Genomic DNA, 22998 nt, shown 5'->3' with positions numbered 1-22998 from the left:
TTTGTGTGAGGGGAGAGGTTCTAGACATGTAATAATTTTTTATTCTGGCTGATATTTTTTATTGATTTACTTATCTTCCTAGCTTTAATTCCTGCATTTGGACTCTGTGTCATGGCGGTTCCTCTTCCTCACTATGCTTTTGGGTGAGGTAGTCAACCCTGCTTGCTCTCAATCTGGGTACCCTGGATTCTTATGATAACTTTCTCTTCCTGATTTTAGGACCTGGATCTTTCAGAGCTCTGTATCTTCAGAGTCCTTTACGGCATCTCAGAACCTGGTAGAAGGGACCTTGGAGACTTGGGAGAAAGGATTGCTCTGCCAGAACATTGCCACAGCCACTCTAGCGGCTCTTCCACTAAGGGTGTTTTTCAGTGGATTCTCCACTCTTGATGCATTTAGCAGAGTGCATTTTAGGCTTCTCGTAAATCTTGCCTTTCTCTGGTCTTGCTAGGAAGCCATCACCTTACTTACTGCACTGGCAATGATTTTCCTTGTGGTCCCCTCTCCTATTTCCTGCGGCTAACTTTCTGTGTAATTCTGCAATGAAGAAAGTCGCTTACTGTAGTATCTCATCTGATTTATTGATCCTTCTTCATTATGGTAGACCTTTCTCTTGCTATGGCTCAGGTGTGGGTTGTGTGGTTACCTTGTCAGAATCCAGCTGGTCCAGGGCTGGCCTGACCCCGTCTCCAGCTGCGGTCCTGGCAATCCGTTGGGCCTTCAGCCTACCCAGGCTTGTCTCCTCTCAGAGCCTCTTTGAAATTCTGACAGTCTTCTTATGCAACTTTGGGCTGGATTGAGGGGTTTATAGCCATTTTTCTTTGGTTTCCCTTATCATTGGCTGCGGATTGTTTCTGGGTTCCTCTAAGTTCTAACATGATGCCATCCAGCAGTTGGGTAGCACAGTGGATAGACTGCTAGGCCTGGTTTCAGGAAGAGTTGAGTTTAAATCTGGCCTTAGATGCTTAACAACTGTGTGACTCTGGGCAAGTCACTTAACCTCTGTTTACCTCAGCATCATCTGTAACATGGGACAAATAATGGCCCCTACCTTCCAGGGTTGTTGCATGCACGAAATGAGGTATTTCTAAAGTGCATAGAAAGGGCTATATGAATGTGCTTATCATCTTTATTGTCATCATCATCACCATCATCATCATCATCATCTTAGCCAGAAGTCTTCAAGCCACTTTTAATAATAAATGAATATAGTAACTAATGAAATCAGTTCAGTCTTGGAGGGAACTGTTGTTGTATCACAAAATTTCAGAGGTGGGGGGAGACAGAGTGAGTGGGAGGGAGAGAGAGAGAGAGAGAGAGAGAGAGAGACAAAGAGAGAGGAAGAGAGAGAGAGAGGGAGAGAGACAAAGAGAGAGGAAGAGAGAGAGAGAGAGAGAGAGAGGAAGAGAGAGACAGTGAGAGAGAGAGAGAGACAGTGAGAGACAGTGAGAGAGAGAGTGAGAGAGAAAGAGAGAGCGAGAGAGAGAGAGAAAGAGAGAGAGAGAGAGTGAGAGACAGTGAGAGACAGTGGGAGAGACCAAGAGCGAGAAAGAGAGAGAGAGGAAAATATTTAAATATCTTTATTTCTCATTTAATAATTTCCAGTAAATTCAAAGATAACCTCAGTTTCTCTCCCATTGTAATTAGTATGTTCTGTTCTCCTTTGGTTGGATCAGGTGAAAAGGATCTTTGCTCAAATTGTAACAAGTCCTACTTTCTTTTAAAACTCACTTCAGTTTTTTACATGTTCTCACTTGAGGGTTAATTATATTGGCCTGAAAGAGAAAACAAACAAACAAGCTCCTGTCACAATTGTACACTAGGTGGCCAAACATTCCTGGGACCATAATTTTAACTTTGATAGGCTTCTCGTTACTAGTTGATTGAATTCAACTTTTTTTTTAAACAGAGGCTTAACTTTTCTCTTAATCCCTCTCCCTTGCTCAAGTTCCCAATAGATGAAACCTCCCTCACTCATTTTCTGTTCCCATTTTTATAGCTATCTCCCTAGAAAAGGCAGTCGAGAGTCACACAACTGCTTGGAATAGCTTCTTGTTACAAATCATTTTAAATATGCTTACTTCTCTAGGAACAGGCAAGCTGAGAAAACATCCTTCTGGAACGTAGTTCTCACCAAAGACAAGGTTTGGGATGTGCCTTTATATAGGATGTGCCTTTATCATAAAGGACTATATATGTACAACGTACAGAAAAAAGACACGGCTGATTTTTTGAAAACCAAGGTGAACCAGTATTATATGTGACAAATAAAGAAACAGAAATGCAGACAAACACACTGGCTACTAGGACCAGAAAAGAAGAGACAAAAAATAATTTCAGATGAAATTACCAGAAACCAGAACCTTCCTGAGCAGCCAGGGGATGTTAGAGAACACTGCCCCACAGCTGGAAGATTACTAGAGAAAAAACTTCTCTCACAGCTGGGACATCATTAGAGAGACATTCTTCCTCTCTGAGGCAAATCTTCCCCTTCTGCCCTTTGTAAAATTCTATTTTATCTATCCTGCCTGATTTAATTAAATTATATATAAGGTTGCCGGAAAAGTTGCTCAGGATCCACTTATATTTTTTTGTACCGTGGGTCTATGCCCAGCATATAATAAATCATATATTAAAATGTCTCTACATGTTGATAAATATGATTGGCAGCAGCACCCATAAACAAATTCTTGAATAATTTGTACGTCAGAGACAGCATTCTTTCCCATGGGAATGCATTTCCCCGCAGGTGCTTCATACTGAAACACTATGGCCTAGGTAGCATGGTAGATGGAGAGCTGGTTATCGAGAGAGGAAGGCCTGGGATAATGGCCCACCTCCAATACACGTCGGCTGGGTGACCTCGAGTTATCTTGCCGAAGATGCTGAGGAACTGATTGACCCTGGCAAATAACTTAATCTGTGTCTGCCTCAGGTTCCTCATTTATAAAATTGAGATAATAACTCCTATCTCCCAGGAATTATGTGAGGATAAAATGAGGTATTTGTAAAGTACTTTACAAACTCTAAAAGCACTGTATAAATGCTAGTTATAATAATGTTTATTATTACTCAACCTCCAAATACTGTGGGCAACTCCTTAAGCAATAAATTCCAGAGAAAGTGTCAACCTGCTTTGGCAGAGGGAGGGTTTGATTTTGTTTTCTATTCCCCAGGTATAGAATAGCCTGTTTTATTCCTACATGAAAAGAAGAATTCTAATCAATAAGGTAGGGCAGCTAGGTGGCACAGTTGATAGTGTGCATGGCCTGGAGTCAGAAAGACTCCAGTTCAAATCCAGCCTCAGACACTTACTAGCTGTGTGACCCAGGACAAGTCACTTAACCTTGTTTGCCTCAGTTTCCTTTATTCCAGTCTCTGAAGAAGATGTAGGCCTTTTCCTGGTCATTGCCAGCTTGTCTATATGTACCTTTGATCCCATATCTTCCTGTATTTTCCATTATTCTCTGATCTTCATCTTTAGTCTCTGTCTATCTCCGACAGAGACCTGTTAAAGACCTTAGCTTAAAAAGGCCAGGGTCTCCCACTGCATCCTGGGCCATCTCCAGTTGTCTTGATCTATATCTTGCCATTGGATCCAGATGGCTCCTGAGGAGACAGTGAGGCTGGTGACTTTGCACAGTTCTCCCTCACTTAAATCCAATTCACTTGCATGTCATGGCATCACCTCCCTATCCCCCCTAGATGGGACAAGCAAGGGACAGCAACAAGGGACAGCAACAACAAAATGAGCTGGAGAAGGAAATGGCAAACCTCTCTGGTATCCTTGACAAGAAAAACCAAAAAGGGTCACAAAGAGTCGGACACCACTGAACAACAACTACCACCAATAAGCATTATACTGATTGCAAATAGTTAAGAGGCTAGTAATCAAATGTCCTTGGGACATTTTCACCAGGGCTGCTCATCAGCTTATTTGACATTTTGCTTCCATTGAGTACAGCTTTATTAATACCAAGTAGGCTCTTTTCTTTCTAACAGTTTGTCTCTCTGTGGACTACGCTACCTTCTTGGCCATCTACCTTTGCCTCTGCCCGTTTGGCTATTGCCACTGTAGCTGCTCCAGTAGCTGATAGCTCATAACTTAGAAGCCCAAGAAGGGCATGCTAGTAGCTCAGATGCTGGCTGCCTTTCCATATCTCACAAGGTTCTATGCCAAAGGAAAAAAAAGACACAAAGAGGAGTTGGCCCTGTCTCAGGCACAGGCTTATTTAGGAAACCATGTGTTTAGAGGGTGTGACTGATGGGAGTCTGGAGGATGAGTTTTCTCAACAGAGTTCCTTATACTCATAAAATTCCAGCACCAGTCCCTCGTTTCTTTGTGTTAGCAATACCTAGCCCTAGTCTATCCCCAGGCCTTTGCGGCAAAGTTAATTTCTCAACAGGCCTAGAGTCTTGCTTGTATGACCTTTATGGTATATGTCTATATTAATGGATAACAAGGAAAGAGAACAGAGTCAGCTATTCCAAAGCTAAAGGCTGGGGTCAAAATATAATTTAAGCACTTTTATAGCTTAACAGTTTATCTATTTTTCATATTGAAAAATGCTGCTTGGAGAAGGTCCATGTTGCGTGTTGTGGCCTCTGGCTTGCTGGGGCCAAGAGACTTTCCAGAGGGAGTGACGCGAGGTCTAAAGAGCGTGAGAAGCGACTCATGAGAGTGCCACCTTGTGGCTAACTCAGATATTGCATTATGAGTTAATTCAAGCCCCAAAATGACCCCAAACACCAGCATCCCCAAGTGTATGCTATATATATTTTGATTTCCAAAACAACACACGAAGGCTGGAGGTTGGATTTGAACCCAGTTCTCTCCTCACCCAAAGTCTAGTGCTCTTCCTACTATTTTACCTTCTCTCTTATAGAAGGCCGTGTATGGGGACTAAGATGACAAAATTCAGTAAAGCGTGGTCTCTCTCCTCATAGAGAGGATAAAACAGAAACAAACGACCACACTATGCGTCCGGGACGGTCATTTTTCATCGTTACATTCTCAGCACACGGTAGTCACCCAATAGCTTCCTAATAAACGCATGTTAAACTGTTTGCTGATGTGATATATTTGGGAATGGTACAGAGCACTACAGGAAGTAGTCTGCAGCAGAGAGAGAACAGAATTGTTGTAGAAAAGAAAGAAAGGGACTCGACGTAAGCTGGAAGACGGTGCTTGTCCTCCTGAGGTACGTTTGGAAAGCTGTCGATGCCCCTCGGTTTTCACTTCAGATGAGTTGGGGCATCATCCTACGGAGCCACTTCCTAAGCAGACCTTACTGTTGATTAACTTGAGAGCTTTGAATGGTTCTAAAATCGTTAAATGTGAAGTAAATGGAGAAGACAGCGATGGAAAATCCTTTCTGCAGTTTCTATATTTAGAAATTGAATGCACTTTGTTAGTGAGAACATTGCCTAAACACCCTAGAATGTCTTGGAGTGCTTTCAAATATGTCTTACTCTTTGGTAGATGGACTGCTTCATGCTCTGGAAGAGGCAGTAAAGACCACATCTTCTGCGCATTGTTTTATATGTTCATTTTCCTCATGCCAATTTGCAGATTAGAAAAAATATGTGATAACCATTCTGAGCCTTAGCAAGAGCAAGAGAATGGTTACTCCTGCTTAACAAGGAATTTATGCTATTCATTTAAGGATCTCACATTTGTGTAGCAATTAGCCATTATCAAGCGAATTGACTAGTGAACAACAGCAGATTAGTGGTTTTCAGAGACGACTATCACTGAAGGCTATGCGTGCATTCGTATTCCTTAGGCCGGAGATTCTCAAACTTTTTGACATCAGGATCCCTTTAAACTCTTAAAAATAATCGAAGATTATCCAAAGAGGTTTTGTTTATATTGATACTTATCATGTCAGAAATTAAAGCATCTCAGCGTTGTGACGAAAATAGTTTTGACTTCTTGGACCCCTGAGGGCCTCTTGGGGTCCCTGGACCACACTATGAGAACTGTCACCTTAGACTTTCCCAAATGAATATCTTTCAATTCTACAATTGCAAAGCTATATACGTGATAAAACTACAGTGAGCTGGATCCCAAGAATAACATTTCTGGAGACTTTTGTTTAGGGAGTGACTTCTATGAAATGGAATCATATGAAAAAGATCACAGATTTAGAACTAGAACGGAGGTTGGAGGTCAGCTACACCAAAATCCTTCATTTTACAGAGGCAGAAATGGAAGCCCGGAGAAGGAAAGACTTACCAAATGTAAGACAGGTGATAAGTAGTAGAAGCAGGCTTCAAACTCAGGTCCTGTGATGCCAGGATGATGCCAAACCCAGCGCTTTCCCCTCCTCTGCACCACACAATGCAGAGGAATGAATGAAGAAGCGGCTAAAGATGAAGGAGGGGGAAGGACAAATGACAACCAAGCAAGGACTTGAACGATTTCACAAACTGAGTGAATAGGGATTTTAAAAATGCTCTATGGTCGATGATATTCTGACTCTGAAATTTTCCCTTTCAGCTCAACATTATTTTCAGTTTCCCTTTTGGTTGATTCCTCTTCTTTTCCCTCCCTCGTTCGCTCATATCTCTACTTCTCACCCATTTTCAGTTCCCCCTTTCTCTAAGGAACCAGTATACTTTGTAATAGAAACCCTTATTACTGTTATTACAGAAAAATCATTCTATTTATCAGTTTGATGGAATTCATACAGCAATCATCATGGGGTAAGTTATAATCCTTGCCATTATTCTTTTATATTTAATGTTCTGCAGAAAACTGCATGAGGTGATAAAATAACTGGCTTTTGCAGTTGAAGAAAAGTGAAAGAACGCAAGCCTACATTTTGTTATACTCACTAAAAGCATCCTTGGTAGACCTCTAATATTAGGCAGTGCCAGGGGGACATCTTCCTATTCCCACATGATTTTAATTTCTTCTGCTAGGATGCTCTCTCTCTCTCTCTCTCTCTCGCTCCCCCCCTCTCTCTCTGTCTGTCCCCCCCCCACCTCTGTCCTTTTCTTCTGCTAGGATGTGCTTTCTCTCTCTCTCTCTCTCTCTCTCTCTCTCTCTCTCTCTCTCTCTAGTGTAGGGGTTTACCTGTTATTTGAAGAAAGATAGTGAGCTACTGATGAAAAATTTTAACCACAAGAACATGCCTTGCTAGATATACAGTAGGTGCTAGATTTTCACCACTTTTAGAGATGTATAGTTTTTACTGTTTTGTGCATAATTTGCACTGACCACCAACTACAGGTTCCTTTAGGAAAACTCTTCTGTAATTTATGATGGTCTTGAATTGCCATCATAAATCCTACTAATTCCATAAGCAAATCCACATGATTCAGATCTTTGTTTAATGTTCCTTCGTTGACATTTTGTTGGGTGAGATCATGTCATCTATAATGTCACCTTCAGAGGGCCTCTCAATTCCAGTCTTGAATTTGAGTTGTTTCACAGGGTCCTCTTTCTAGAGATAAACTATGTTTGGTTATATTTAGGGGTATGCTAGTAAAAGTTTAACAACTGACTCTCAAAAAGGTAGGGAATACTTTCATGCTTAAAGGAATCAATCAGGCAATTCCTTATTTGTAGCATTTGCCAATTCCTGAGTTATAAATGTTGGTACTGAGAATTTAAAAATGGTTTCATAGGAGCTGGTTCAAGTTTGCTTTAGCATACCCTTGGTTTACATTTAACAAATCTAATGGCGGGTACACATTACCAGCCTTTATACTTTTCGAACTGTTGTTTGCATATTCAAAAAAGTATTTCTGTAGATTTTTAAGGACATACTTATCATGTGTCCTGAGAATTCCTCTTTTTGAGGAAGTGTTAATCTTTCTATATCCACTTTAGTACGATGAGCTCTGTGGTTCGTTAATGTTGTACAAACTTTCTTAGGAAACATTTCCAGTCTGTTAGGGTCTATTTTATACTTCAAAAGTATACATTAAAACTGATTTTACTTAGGTGTTAATTGCACAAAAGGTGTTATTCTCATTGAGCTTTGACTTTAAGATGTCAGCTTGTCTTTTAATATATTCCACCATAGCTTTCTCCTTGATGGCTTTATGCTCAATGAATGTATCTTTCCTGAAGGAGACCAAGGTAGCATTAACCTCAACATTCAAGATAAAAGCTTTTAGTCGCTATCTTTTCTTGGTATGCATTAAAAATTTTACACTTATTGAGTCCAAATGACATTTTGAGATAACTGGAGAATGATTCCATGGAGCCATATAGCCTGGTCTCATCCAGGTATATCAAGTGATTAGTAAAATAGTTGGGTTCAAATTTCCTTTAAATCTGGAATCCATGTTTAATTCAATATAGAACAGAGGATTATACATTTAAGTCTAGGCAGAACCATAATACGATTAAATTTCCTACTTGAAAAAATGCTATATTTTGTCTAAATTGTTCTTGACATGAATTTGTGGCAAGTTTTAAAAAGAAGGCTGTTTTCTGATGGATACCAACAACATGCTCAGAGCAGCTCTGCTTGCTTCCAGCTGATCCTATATGGCATCTCATTGCACAGGTGCTTTGGAGATGATGAAGCCACTGCTTCCAGTCAGCCACAGGTGATTCAGTACTAAAGGGTTTGGGCACCTTGATGATAATCCCCTTATTGGCCAAAGACCTGCTGACTCAGTGGAAGGTAATGACTTGCCCTGGGTAGCTTCCTCACCTCAGAGTTGTGGGTCATTTCAGGACCATCTAAGCCTCCCGCATGAGAAGTAGGAAGGAGAGAGAGGTTGTCCTACCCTTACCGTGCCCCCCCCCCCATAATTGCTTCCACATGACAGCTAGAGCAAGTTCTCAGCTAGGTGAGGCCAGCCTGGACCCTGTGGCCCTCTGGCTGTCTTAATTCCAGTGTGTTTCCTTTCCAGATCATAGGTGACCAATCAGCAGTCCTGAGAGGATTATGTCTATCTCGAAGGCAGTCTTGTAAGTTTAAAGGGTTGGAAACGCAAGGTTGCTTGATCAGAGTTGACTGGTGGCATTAGAGAGGATTTCACTGACTTACCAAAAGACATGGACCTGGAGGGAACTGTTCTGGCAGTACAGAGCTGAGGTGAAATATAGCAATTCCTATTCAGCAGTCCCCCAAACTGCTTCATGGGCTAATGTTTAAGTCTCATCTTCTGGGGAGAAGATAACAGTAGTTTTTATTGTGCTTATTTAAGTTTCTGTCATCAATGCGTGATGGTAGGAGCCTTTTGGGCTTAGCAATTCTTTTGTGTGGAAAAAAATAAATATTTCTCTCATGCTTGATTCATATATACATCGAGTACATTTCTACTCTCTCCTCTGGGAAGAAACTAGACATGAGTTAAACCTAAACTTTAAGAAAATTTTTCCCAAGAGGTGGGATATAATGAGCCAACAAATACAATAAAATTCTGATCCTTCTCCTAGGTGCTCAAGCTCCCTCAGAGCTCACCCACCTGTATGGAAGAAATCACAGTGACCCAACCCCTTGAACTCTTCTACCATAAAGCTTTCCCTGATCATCCTAGTGGTAACAACCTTTGCCTTCTCTAGTGCACTTATTGAAGCTAGGTGGCACCGTAGTGCATAGAGTGCCAGGCCTGGAATCAGTCGAACTCAATCTTCCTGAATTCAAATGTGACCTCAGACACTTACTAGATGTGTGGCCCTGGGTAAGTCACTTAACGCTGTTTGCCTCAGTTTCCTCATCTGTAAAATGAGCTGGAGAAGGAAATTGCTAACCATTCCAGTATCTGTGCCAAGAAAACCCCAAATGGGTCACAAAGAATCAGATACAACTGGAAAACATTGAACAATGAAAATGCACTTATTTATTATTTTGTGTTGTAGCTATCTGTGCGTGCATCCTAACCTTCTACTGAACTGTAAACTTCATGAGATCAGGGACTTTGCCTTGTCTGAAATTTGAATTTTGCCTTGCACCTAGCACCCCTTCTCTGTTATCACTCCCTCCACCACAGCCTCAACACTCATCAGCCACCTGGTCCACACCAGACACCATGTGCTTAAGGAATCTCAGCTCTGGGGCCTGGGTCTCCTGATTGGTGACTACTTCTTCTGGAGCATTGTTTCTGGAAAACTTTGCCCTTTGCCTCATTCCCTCCTCTTTGGCCACCTTTTCTATATAACCTTTTTGCCAACTGCTTTGTCATAGCATGTACACCTTGTCACTTTACCCACTCTAGTTGTGAAAACATGGACAAAAATCACATCGACCCAATAATTGTTCTTGCATGGGGGGCATCAATACACTCCCCATGACCTCATTCATTGTCCCTCTAAATTTCTAGAACAAAATTCCCCTCCCTGGCCACCACTCTTCTGTGTTTATCATTTCCCTCAGTAGAATGTGAACTCCTAGAGGGCAGTTATTTTCTTTGCTTTTGTATACCCAGTGCTTAGAATAGTGCTTTCCACATAGTAAGTGCTTAAAACATTTGTTTTATTCATTCATTCATTCATTCATTCATAGTGCTCTGCATACTAGTCACTTAATCCACCCATAATTAGATGGGTAGGTGGTGGCAAAAGACATGGGTTTGAGTCTACGGCATGACAGATACTTGCACACTTTACATTTCTGAGTCTACGGCATGACAGATACTTGCACACTTTACATTTCTGAGTCTACGGCATGACAAATACTTGCACACTTCACATTTCTGAGTCTACGGCATGACAGATACTTGCACACTTCACATTTCTGAGTCTACGGCATGACAGATGCTTGCACACTTCACATTTCTGAGTCTCAGTTTTTTTATCTGTCATATAAAGGCAATAATATTTGTTCTATGTCTCTTAGAAAGCACTTTCTAAACTGAGAGTTGCTGTCTAAATTTTAGTAGTATTATTACCTTACAGCTTTAAGCCTCGCCTTTTGATCAGCTTAGAAACTTAGAGCTATATTCCCATGTGAGTGTATGTTATTGTCTTCCTTGGAGACAAGGCCATGGTTGTTATGATATGTTGATTTCCAGTAACCAATATGAATGACAACATTTATCTTGGTCCTTCTCAGAGCGGGGCACACCCTTTGTTGAACTCATTGTATTCTAGATCCATGGTCTCCAAAGTGAGGACTGTGCACTCCTAGGCACCTGCGATGGTAGAAAGATGGGCCACAACTCACCCTTCCTGTATGGCCAGGGGTGGGCTTGCTTTCAATGGCTAAACCACCCCCGTGTTCCATTATCTTTCATCACTCTATTGGTTCCTTCCATCAGTGACTTTCCGTGCCTGTTTACCTCAGTGTGGATATAACCTAACCATGATATAGAGAACCACAGCCACTGGACAGACAAAATTGTCTGCCCTTACCCCTCCCCCACCATGTGCCAACATTCCACAAGATTACTTCTTGGCTGGAGTAGGCATGCCTTAGCAGAGGAGAGGCTAGTGAATAAGAGCCCACCTCACTTTTTAAATTTTTGTTGAGATAAAATAATTCACTCGAATGAGAAGGCATAAAAGGGTTGCAATCTGCATCTCAGAGCTTGTTATCTTTTCCTCAAAACCCACCCCTGCTCCTGTGTTGTCGTGAGCACCACCACTTCTCTTCCTGTTAAACCAGTTCTAAATTGTGCTGTCTCTCACCCCAGATAGCCTTTCAGTTGTCAAATCTTATCATTTCTCCCTCCACACCTTTCTTGTATTTACCCTTCTGTCTACTCACAGGGAGGCCACCTTGGGTTGCTCCCTCATCGACTATCCTTTGGATTATTGCAATAGCATCCAAATTAATCTTCCTGTCTCAAGTTTCTTCCCTCTCCGACGCATCCTTCGCACAACTGCCAAACTGCTTTTTGTAAAGTACAGGTCTGACCTCTACTCAGTAAATGCCACTGGTTCCCTATGGTTTCAACACCAATGATTTCATTTTTATTTCAGCCTTTTAAAGTTCATTTAAGTCTATTTTATAATTCATACAATTATTAATATAGCAGTATATATGTATATATATATATATCACTTGTAACTAAGTGAATATACACATATTGGAGATGTATTTAAATATTTTTATTGATAGGGGTTGAGGAACAAAAAAGTTATCAGCTCACTGCTCTGGATACTTCAACTCAGATGGATTAAATGAGTTGGCTTTCATTTAAGTCAATTCAATAAATATTTATTAAGTGTCTGTAAAAGATGTCAAGATCTAGCCTTGGGACTCAGGCTTCTTTAATCCATCATCATATTTCACCGGACCAGCTCTTCCCCTTGGAACTTGTCACTGCCTTCCATTCCAATGTTCCTTCACCTTGTCCTTCTTATGTAGTTTTCCTAATCCTTGCTTCTAGATGCACCACTTCTGTACCATCCTGGTTTTTGAATTCTGGGTAATCTATCGGTTTCATTCTTTGGACACTGCTAAAGTCTCTGGCTGTTCTTCTTTAGAAAGAAAATGGTTCTCTATAAACCACTTCCCCGTTTTCCTTTTACCCCTGTCTCCATATACTCCAGATCACAACATTGAGTTTTCTCAGGTTTATTTATAAAGGAAAAGAAGATTTTATTAATTCAGAATAATTGTAATAGGTGTTTATGAGTCAGCTTAGTGTCAGTGTCCTAATGGACAGTGACCTGGGCTTGCAGTTAGAAAGATCTGTCAAGAAGTCCTGCTTCTGACACATTCAAGTTGTCACTAAGGGCAAGTAACTTAACCTTTCAGTTCCCTAGATGACTCTTAAAGAATATAAATTATAGGTGACTTGATCTGCATGAGGGCAAGAATTTTCTACGTGGGGAGTTCCTTACATGGATGAATCATCAATCCAGTTCTTTTTAACAGTGCTTATGAGACATCTATAGAGAATTAGCTGGTCCCAAACTTCTTCAATTTTATATGATAAGATTTGCTCTGGTTTAGGTTAGCCATCTGGATTGTCCCTCAGCCAGGAGCAGAATACCATGTCATCTATTTCTCCTTTGTGGTCCCAGATAATGATGACATATTTTGATAATGCCTGAAACAAATTAAGGGTTCACTGTCCATTCTTCAATTCTGGGCCAAGTAAGAGAGTCCCCTGCTGGATTTGTGGTACTCTATCAGAGTACCGAGCAATCATTTAATTAACTAGCTAACTTCCCTTCCCTTCACCAAGGGACAGGTGAGGAAACATGAAGAAGTATATTGTATCAGTTCTCATTAACTCAAAATCAGACCCAAGCTTAAACTCAGGTAAATTTTGAGGTTTATGACAGGGAACCTTGTTCTTTACAGCACTCAAAAGGGATGGGGTGGGAAGAACACCGTTCTAGGTGTTGGGAGAACACTGTTCTAGGTCTTGGGAGAGTGTGTTGGTAAGCAAAATGGCCTTTGTTTTCTTTGAGTAACTCAGTTTATTTCATTAAGCCTTACTAGGTAATGGGCCCTTGGGGCCCAAGGTAGGGCTAACTCCAGGGAGGGCCTAGTTTACATGTCTGGGACAGCAGAGGATTTTAGACCACGTGGGTTTAAGTCCGCCTCTTTGTGACAATTCATGGGGCTGGCTGAGGGGAGGTGTTGACTCCAGAGCCATGCCCTTTTGGGTGTTAACCTAGTCTACATGGATGTGAACCTCCCAGGGTCCTAAGGGGAGGGGCCAACTCAAGAACCAATTGGCTCTGGTCATTCAGATGACGCTTGATGATGTCAAAAACCCTATAAGAGGAGAGAAGACAGCTTGAAGATCCCTTTTCGGTTGGAGCAGTAGTGGTGGCGAGCGTGACTCTGGGCCAGCCCTTGTTCTGAGCTCTCGGGCTGAACCTAGAAGTTGGTAACTATGAATTGTATTGGGTCTGTCTGTTGATGTTTGTAATTTGTTTGTATTTTATTCTAAAGTTCAGGGTGCTGGTTTTTCCCCCTGAACTAACTGGATGCTGTCTGTATCCTGGATTAAAGTAAGCTTGTCAACCCCTTCACCTTGCTTTCCTTGGTTAAGCAGATCAAAAGAACCTGTGCTTTCCCAGCATGCCAGCAGCTTTCTGGGTGCTGGCTGTGGGTGGATCTTATACCCCCACAGAAGCTGCTAGACAGATTGTTAAAACAGAGAGATGCAAAGTTTCTACATGACATGAGACCTGCATGAAGGGAACTTATGGTCTATTCATGGAATAATACATATAATAGTAATGATAATATGAAATAATGAGTAAATGAGAAGATACTATGAATACTATGAAGAAAATACTATGTGAGGTTTGAGGGGAGGGGGAAACTGATTCCTAACAAGGGGATAAAGGCAGGTTTCATCTATTGTCATTATCAATTATTATTGTAATCATCATCACACCACCATCAAATACTATTCAAGTGCCCACTTGTACAAGGACATATGGGACAATGTAAAGATTGTCTCTGAAGCAGTGGTGGTGGTAGCTTAAATTATATCAGGTATAAGCATATATATGATACCTTTGTTATGATTAGCTTTTAATTTTTATTATATTTTTTGAAAGGGGGATTTGCTTTTTTTTTTAAAACAGTTTTATTTATGGGTTTGTTTTTATATTACAAATATTTACAGATTGCTGTTGCTTTAGGAGAGGACACAGGTAAATAAAATTAATACTACCATGACTTCAACTGAAAGTTCATGCAACATTTCACACCTATAACACCTTGCCCCCTTCTATATTAAAAAAGAATAACAGACACCTATTTTCTCTCCATTCTACATGCCATTACATTGGGGGGAAAGTAAATTTCTCATAATAAGTAAACATAGGCAAGCAAAACAGATTCCCCAATGACTATGCAAAAATTGGTTTGTCTCATTCTGAACTCTATCGATCACCTCTTCCTAATACATTGGATGTTTCATCATCGGTCCTCTGGAATCATGAACGATCATTGTATTGACCATAGCTCTCATAGCTTTTAAAGGTGCTTGCTTTAACAGTGTTGTTATATAAACTGTTCTCTTGGTTCTGTCAATTTTATTCTTAATTTTGTTAATAATGAATAAGAATTGTCTTCCACATTTTTATTTTACGATATTGATGTTATAAATTGTTCTGTTTCTCACATCACCCTTACTTTTACAATACGTAGCCACAAAATCTTCGTGAGAATAATCCACACACATATCAAGGGTATCCTTGATGAAGACATGAAAAGGGAACAAGTATGTAGTCACCAGTGAAATTCTACAAAAGACAGCATTTACGACAGATAGCATCTTCATAGACACATAATTGACTGAAAGGCTCAAAGAATACAAGATCCCACTGGGACTACTGTTTGCTGACTATAACAGAGTATTTCATTTGATAGGTAAAAATATGGCCTTAAAGGCTCTTCTATGCATATGTTAAAATTATAAATGATTCATTGAAAGATAATAACGGTATAGATAATTTTGATGATTCTCTTCTTTTTAATATCAAGAGAAGCTCCTACAGAAAGAAACATGTCTGCCGATAGTATTTGCCATTAATCAGGAAGTTGGTTGGTTGGTTGCTGTCCTCTGTTCTCCAAGACGACCAAAAGGACATCACTATGCTAGAGTCAAGTTTCAATGTGTCCCACTATGACTGATTAGACCATTATGAGCTCAGAATGCTCTGTCATAGGTCGGGCACAAATAGTCTGTGTGCACATTTGGGGTGGATACTCTAAATTTGTGCATCTTGCATTTCCTTTGAGTTGTTTCAATTCTGCTTTGCTAATAGAGAACAGCACCTTCTCTGATGTGGGCATGCCATACTGAACAGTCCTGTGCCAGTGTCTCCCGTGTCACACAATCAGTTCCAAAGTTCTTGAGAGTATCCTTGTATCACTTCTTCTGACCACCATGTGAATGCTTGCCCTGTGTGAGTTCCCCATAAAACAGTCTTTTTGGCAAGCATATGTTTAGCATTTGAACAACGTGGCCAGCCCATCAGAGTTGTGCTCTCTGAAGCAGAGTTTGAATGCTTGGCAGTTTAGTTCGAGTAAGTGCCTCAGTGTCTGGTACCTTATCCTGCCAGGTGGTCTTCAGAATCTTCCTAAGACAAATTGGAATGGAAGTGATTCAGTTTCCTGGCATGGCACTGATAGACTGTCCAGGTTTCACAGGCATACAATAACAGGTCAGAACCATAGCCCTGTAGACCTTCAATTTGGTTGTCAGTCTAATACCTCTTCTCTCCCATATTTTCCTTAGGAGCCTCCCAAACACTGAGCTAGCTCTGGTAATGCATGCGTCAACCTCATTATCAATGTGTACATCCCTGGAAAGTACACCACCAAGGCAAGCGAACTTATCCACAGCATTCAAAACTTCTCCATTTGCTGTAACCGATGGTTCCATGTGTGGATGGTGTGGTGGTGGCTGATGGAGCACCTGTGTTTTCTTGGTGTTAATTGTTAGGCCAAAATTAGCACAAGCACAGAGAACTGACCCATACTTCGTTGCATCTCAGCTTCAGAGGCTGCGTTGAGTGCACAATCATCTGCAAACAGAAAATCATGCCCCAACACTCCCCCCACTTTGGTCTTGGCTTGTAGCCTTTTCAAGTTGAAGAATTTACCATCAGTGCGATAGCTGACCTTGATGCCACGTTCATCCTCATTGAAAGCATTTGACAACATGATTTAAAACATCATGCTAAAAAGCATGGGAGCAAGATAGCTGCCAAGCCTTTTTCAGGTATGCTTTTCCACCTTAATCAGGGAGTACATATATTCAATAGTGTCCAAACGGGAGAGAGATTGCCTATAGATCTTTAAGTCCACCAGATGCTCCTGTTTTCAGATAACATCATTCCAATCGTACTCCCTCCAAGAGGTGCAGATGACAGCCTCTCTGCACCTCTTCATTCTGTGCAACTTCTCTTTATGTCCTGCGTAACACGGTATCTACTCAGTATTCTAGGTTGCTTCCTCTAGATATCTTGGCCTTGTCTGTATAGCTAAAAACTATTGCAAAAGCTCTCCATCGGTTATCCCTTATTCTTGCTAAATGATCAATCTACCTCCTTTATGGTCATAAATTGCTTTATGGCCATACAAAGCTTGGATGGTATCCTTTTTGTCACTTCTCTGGTGGCAGATGTTGCAGCCTACTCATTGCTGACAATTTACTGCAGCCTACTTGTGCCTACCGTGTACCTTTCCATTGCCCTTTGGATGAGCTATAACTTAATTTTCTATCAATCGGGTGTTATATGACTCATAGCAATATAGTATCAACAGAAGACCCCGAGCTTTATACCCGAGGCTTAACCATTCTCCCACCTGTATCGCCAACGCAATGTTCACAGCGCCAATGGTGACTACGAATATGCTGGCATAGTTCTGAATTGCAAAATATAACAGACTCTCCATAGAACCAAAACGCTTATCCAAATGCCAGAAGGCCAAATCCATCACAGCAACAAAGAAATCCATACACAATAACAATGCAGGGGGCAGTGTCATTCTCAAGCCCCCCCCCCCCCCCTGCAAGGGCCTTCCCACAAACAAATATTCACAGCTAACCGCTTCCTCTCGCTCCCTCAGCTCCAACTGCTCTGACCAGCTTCCTCTGTTCTGCTCCGTCCGCTCAGCTTCTCCCACCACAAGCTTCATGTAACTCAGGCTTCTGTGTGATGTAAGTAGGTCACGTAGGCCTGTTAATGGGTGGGAAGATCTTCAAATTTACATCACCATTACGCCACCAATACCAGTTCCACAATGAATACACGTAGTGAAGAGCAAAGAAACCCATTTATTCAAATTGTTGCAAAACAGAAATCAGAGAAGATATACATAAAATAATACACACCACACAATACATAGTGAAGGAACTCTCTCACCTATTGGGAGTAAGGAAACTCAGCTCAACCAACAAAGAATCCTGAATCTTACCCAAAAGGGCAAATTCCCCATAGTTTCTAGTGTAGCTAGCTGGAAATAGGGACATGATAGAGACTGCCGACTCTTCTGTGCCTTCCCAGAGTCATCTTTTCTTTCAGCAACCTTAGGTGGGGCTGACCTCTTTCATCTTGCCTCTTCAAGTTGGAAGCCAGAAACGCCTGAAACAGCTCAAAGCTTGAAAAGCACTGAAGAAGGCTGGAACTCTCTCGCCTGCTGCCAACTCTACCCTTACCTTCATGCAGGGCAGGGCATTCTTCTCCACCAGTTATGAGAGTGATCCATACCAACAGGCTTTCAAAGAGGGGTTTATAAGGAAAAATAAGGATAAAAACCTCCTTAATTTTAGTTATTCAAAAGTGGAATTGGTTGTTTTGGAATGTAGTGGGTTCCACCTCTCTGAGATTTTCAAGCAGATACCAGATGAACACATGCCAGGGATGTTCTAGAAGTGCTATTTATTTAGATATGCATTATATTCAATGCACCTTGAGGTTCTTTCTGATTTTGAGATTCTGTTATTTCTAGCAGCCCTAGAGAGAATTGAGTGAATCCAATTTTAGAAGCCTTCAAAATTGAAGATTTTGTGCAAAGAAGATCTGGGCAGCCAATTCCTGGAACTAGAACCAAGTTCCTGGGAAAGCAAAAACAGAAGAATTTCACAGAAAGAGAAAGGTAAAAAGAATGAGATATCCTGCCCCTAGAGCCACATTTCTCTGTCTGCACATGCGGTACATGTCATGGGGGTGTCTTCTGGAGCTCTAATCAAGGGTATATTACATGCCTGATAAAAAGGTTATAATCGCTTATATAGCAGAGCCCAAAATGGTAGCCATAGTTTATGTGGAACTGCAGCAGAGTGTGATGGAGGCATTGAGTGAATGTCTGTTGAACTGCGGCTCTGCAATTCTGTGATCCAGTGTGGATCCAGCCTGCTTCAACTTACAACTTGAAATTCAGAATACATTCATAACCTGTATGTCTGACCAGCATATATATTTTCCACCCCCGCCCCCCACTTCTTTCACTTATTGCCAAGAAAAGCCATTTTGACATTTACTAAAGGTAGGGTATATTTGTTGGAGTTTTCAACATTCCTATTGCTAAACGGGCATGACAAATGCCAGGAGTGATAGGATGATTAATTTCTGAAATGTTTAGTACCCATTAGTATGGGTTTCTTTCAATCACTACCCCCTCCCCTAGATTATTTTAAAGGGCATTTGATCTGAGTGTCATTTAAAGAAAGCCATTAGGTGTCTTCAGAGGGTTTATACTTTCTTCTATTTAATTCATCATCCTAGGTGATGAACTACATTGTGACCAGCTTTAATTACCTCTCGTAATTAGAGCTATCCCCTGGCAATGTTTGTCTGATGAAATCAAAGTTGATCTATTTAACTTTGGGACCCGACTTTTAATTCTTCCCTGGTAATGCCGATCCAACAATGCCCAGTGTTTCAGCATGTAGGGAAGTATATTCTTTGGGGGTCAGTTACAGAAGAGGCTTATGTTCTGTCCTTTTCAATCAGTCAATCAGAAAACATTTATCTAGTTCTTACCATGTGCCAGGCACTGGGGATACTGGGGACGAGGTCCCTGACCTCAAGTCACTTACATTCTAAAAAGAGAAATAACATTCATATATACTATATAGCCTAACGATGATAACCCCCGCTGGACCTAGAAGTCTATGGCACTATATTTTCTGTCTTTCTGTTTAGGGACCCCTCTTAGATCTGAACCAAAGTATGGAAGGACCAAGTTCAGGAGCCTAAAGACTGGTTTTTAACCTCATACAAATCCTTCGGATTTTTACCCAATTTTCCCTTCCCCTCACTGCCTAATAGATTTTGATTCATGTCTAGGGTGTCCCTGAGGCAGGAGAAGAAAAGTCTTCAGTGCACACTAGATAACGAAAAAAGAATAGGTATTTATTTCCACTACACAAAGGAAATGCTAAACACAAAAGTCTCACAGGCATGTATTGATAGAAACCTAAAATATATAGTAACTTATAATTAGTATTTATGCTCCTAAGAAGTTGACATGTAACTTTCACAACATAAGCTAGTTTCTAGGATTGCTGAACAGGCATTTTACATTTGAACTCCATGCTGCATTATCCAAATAATTTTCTCAAATTAATCAGCAAGCATTTATTAGATACTTAATACATGCTAAGGGTATACAGAAAAGCAAAAAAGTCACTGTGCTTAAGGAACAGTCTGACAGTCTAGTGGGCAACACAACATGTACATAATTCGGCAATATACTTATGGAGAAGATAACCACAGAGAGGAAGGCAATGGTAGCTGGGGTGGCGGAGGTGGGAACATGAGCTGTCTTAAAGGAAGCCAGGGATTCTAAGAGGCAGAAGTGAGGAAGAAGAACTTTTTGTTCTAGGCATGGGGAGCAGTTAATGCAAAGGCATAGAGAGGAGAGAATGGGTTGTTGGGTGTGAGGAACAGCCGTAGGCTGGGTGTCTAGGCTGTAGAGTTTGTGGGAGAGAATAATTTTTAACAATTTTGGAAAGATAGGAAAGGTCCACTATGTGAGGATTTTAAATGCCAAACAGGTTAGTTTATATTTCATCTTAGAGGTATTCGAGAGCCACTGGAGTTTGTTGGGGAAGGGTGTGATGTCTTCAAATCTGTATTTTAGGCAAATCAGGTTGGAAGCTTTGTATTTGGTGGACTGGACAGAGGAGGTATTTGGAGCAAGGAGTCCAATTAGATTTCTATCTAAATAGTTCACATTAGACCTGGGAGGAATGTTGGTGAGCAAGAAATGATGGCAGGTGAGCCAGAGTGATGAGTCAGCTTCACAGTGAGGTGTGAACATGGGTGACTGGGAGGATATTGGTGCCTTAGGGACTGGACAGCAATAAAGAAGGTGTGTGTGTGTGTGTGTGTGTGTGTGTGTGTGTGTGTGTGTGTGATTCGGGTGGGTGGGAAAGATAATGAGATCTGTTTTGAATTTGTTGAGCTTAAGATGTGTATAGAGCATCCAATTAGAAACGCCCAATAGGCAGTTTTAGAGAGAGCTGAGACTCAGGAGGAAGATGACTGATGGATACAAACAGGAGAGTGCCTTAAATGTTTAACAACCGGCTGTCCATAAAAAAGTATGTATGGTAAACTTTTTAAGTTTAATCTGAATTATTAACATTTTCTCTATTGAAAATCTAGACAATCAACAAAACAATAAATCAAGTCCTGATTTGTACCATTTGCCAATTTGTGAAACGTAAATGCTTCCATTGAAAATTTAACAATCAGCTCTCATGAGTCAGTGTGAGCTGGCTCCAGCATACCCCTGATATAAAGATTTGAGTCAACTGCATCTAGATGATCATTGAATCCACAGCAGCATCAAGGAAGAGAATAAAGAGGAGAGAAGAGCTAGGCTGTCTTGGTTGAGGGACACACAAAGTTAATGGATATGCTATAAACGAAGATACAGCGAATGAGACTGAGGAGCTACCAGAGAGGTAGGAGGATCACCAAGCTGGGGCAGTGTTATGAAAACGCAGAGAGGAGAGTGTGTTTAGGAGAAAGTGACTGAGAGGGTCAGATGCTGTGAAGAGGTCAAGAAGGATGAAGATTAAGAAAAGGCCAGGATTTAGAGGTGAGAGAAGAAGTGGAGGCAGAGTGTACATGACTTTTATGAAGAGTTTCACTAGGAAGGTGAGGAGAGATTTAGGACAATACATAATAAAGCATAGTAGGGTCTAGTGAGGCTTTTAAATTTTTATTTAATTTTTTAGCACGGAAGAGACGTGTTCATTTGTAGGAAGCAGGGAAGGAAATTATAGGTAGGGAAAGATTGAAAATTAGAGTGAAAATGGGGATGAGAGTAGGAGCAATTGACTGGAGAAGTCAAGTCAAATTAAGGCAAATAAGCATTTATTACATATTTATTGTGTGCCAGACACTATGCTATGCAATGGGAATACAAATCCAAGCGGAAAGATAGCTTCTGTTCTCAAGGAGTTTATGTCCTAATGAGGAAGACAACACAGGAATGGAAGCTGAAAAGAGGTTGGGGTAGGGGAAAATACCTGTGTAGAGGAATGGTAGAGAATGTCTAGATAGTCAGAGGCAGTTTCTGGAATGGAATGAAGACATGGCTGGCCTGGGAATTTGCCTTAGAATGGAGGTCCTGGGAAAAACCAGCCAATCAGAAGAAGGGGCGACTTAGGCTCAGCATATTTCCAGTGTGAGAAATGCAGAGGTGGAATGAACTTCTAGAGTGGGAAGACACGTAGGGATTGGGATTAAGAGTAAAGGGTTGGGCAGCTAGGTGGAACAGCGAGTAGAGCACCGGCCCTGGAGTCAGGAGGACCTGAGTTCAAATCCGGCCTCAGATACTTGACACACTTACTAGCTATGTGACCTTGGGTAAGTCACTTAACCCCACTTGCTCTGCCTTCCCCCCTCAAAAAAAAAAGAGTAGAGGGGTTGGCTTTGGTAAGGAGAAATGCCATCTCTTCATGACAGACTTGAGTGAGAGGAGATAGTGGAGGTGGTAGGACAATGTCAGAAGGGTATGTCATGGTGATGATGATGATGATAGCTCACATTTATATAGTGTCTACTAAATATCTGGCACCCCGCTAAGTGCTTTACAGTTACTGTCGCATTAGGGATGTGAGAAAATTGGGACACTAATTCACCGTTGGTGGAGTTGTAAACTGATCTAACCATTTTGGAGAGCAACTTGGAACTATGCCCAAAGGACTATAAAACTGCATGCCCTTTGCCCCATCAATACCACTCCTGGGTCTGTATCCTAAAGAGATTAAAAAAAGCAAAAGAACCTCCATGTATAAAAATATTTATAGCAGGTTTTTTTTTGTGGTGGCAAAGAATTGGAAATTGAGGGGACACCCATCAATTAAGGAATGGCCAAACAAGTTACGAGAAGAGAAAAACGTAAAGAATGAATAAATACCTCTTTGTATTAAATAGTCAGTGGTTGTTTCATCATCTCAAAGTACATGGCAGTTCGTCACTGAGTAACATGTTTCCTTGGAGTTCCTAGAAATTCCTAGGGGAGCTCTGATGCATGCTTCCTGGGATGCTGCCTAAAGACCCATTCCCATGCAAGATCCATGAATTATAGCCTAATCTATACACACATATACAAATCACATGTGAAAATTATGATGTAATCT

Source organism: Trichosurus vulpecula, chromosome 1 (assembly GCF_011100635.1).
Source record: "Trichosurus vulpecula isolate mTriVul1 chromosome 1, mTriVul1.pri, whole genome shotgun sequence".
NCBI lineage: Eukaryota > Metazoa > Chordata > Mammalia > Diprotodontia > Phalangeridae > Trichosurus > Trichosurus vulpecula.
Note: the sequence above shows the minus strand (reverse complement) of the source record.